At 32.9% G+C, this 972-nt stretch overlaps 1 long non-coding RNA gene across 1 annotated transcript; it reads left to right on the top strand.

The window, feature by feature from the left end:
* The first annotated feature begins 11 nt into the window (after window positions 1-11).
* LOC107712826 (uncharacterized) lies at window positions 12-813 on the top strand. The gene is made up of 3 exons (XR_001636834.1): window positions 12-40; window positions 223-359; window positions 680-813. It is a non-coding gene; the product is annotated as an uncharacterized LOC107712826 (long non-coding RNA).
* Window positions 814-972: the final 159 nt, after the last annotated feature.

The raw sequence follows: 972 nt of genomic DNA, 5'->3' as shown, positions 1-972 counted from the left end.
AGCTCAGTGATGTGCTACGAGACTCAAACTGTAACCTGAGGTGAGTAAACATCCTTCTGTCGCAGTCATGCTAACACCAACAGACAAACATAATGTTTTAAATGTATTATATTTAAAAAATATATTTTTGTTACAGTCTACTTTGTACTAATTAAAGTATAGTAACAAATTTTCAACTTGTTCTACTCAACACTGTTGTTCTCTTCTGGTTCCTCCTTACAGTCTGGAGAAAGAACATTCGCTCTGGAGGGCTGGTGTAAACTACATTAGTGGATGGTTACCTTGGTCTAAAGCTCAGGAGGATCCTGAGAAATCAACAGAATAAGGAAAGTCACCGTCAGATGAGGAATCCTCAGAAGGTTCTCACTTTAGTAATGTTATAAATTAATATGTATGATGGTAATTTTAATTTTGGTCAGATGTTGCTAAACAGCAAGCAATTAATACAAACAATGCCAAACTTACAGCTACAAATAGCACTGCTTTAACAAATCTAAAGTTATTATGCTGTTATATATTACTTTTTAAAAATGATTACTAATGCATACAGGTGAAAGAGGGTTAGACCTTCAAATGAAATAATGCAGCATTAATAGAAACATGCATGTACACATGAGTAATGTTGAGTGTTTATTGTATGTTTTGTATTTACCTGAATGTTATTTTGCATATTTTACAGGTGAAACAGGAGGGAGAAGAGGCTCATGAGCGCTCCAATGAGGTGGATTAGTAAGAATACAAGTCTATAGTATAAGACCTTCATAATGATGTCAAGATTAAACTCGTTCATAATGAAGCAATTAAAATATTGCTGATCATGACACTTATATAGCACTTATGTATATCAAATGACATAAACTGAGTCTAAAATGAAAATTAAATTAATATGGGCTACATGTACACAGATTCAAATCAGTGATCTATAACAGTCATTTTTAGAGATCAGTGGTCCTGTCGTATTTATATTTCTTT

Source organism: Sinocyclocheilus rhinocerous, unplaced genomic scaffold, assembly GCF_001515625.1.
Source record: "Sinocyclocheilus rhinocerous isolate Xijiao unplaced genomic scaffold, SAMN03320098_v1.1 scaffold46131, whole genome shotgun sequence".
NCBI classification, from domain to species: domain Eukaryota; kingdom Metazoa; phylum Chordata; class Actinopteri; order Cypriniformes; family Cyprinidae; genus Sinocyclocheilus; species Sinocyclocheilus rhinocerous.
Note: the sequence above shows the minus strand (reverse complement) of the source record. Positions and strands in the feature narration are given on the sequence as shown.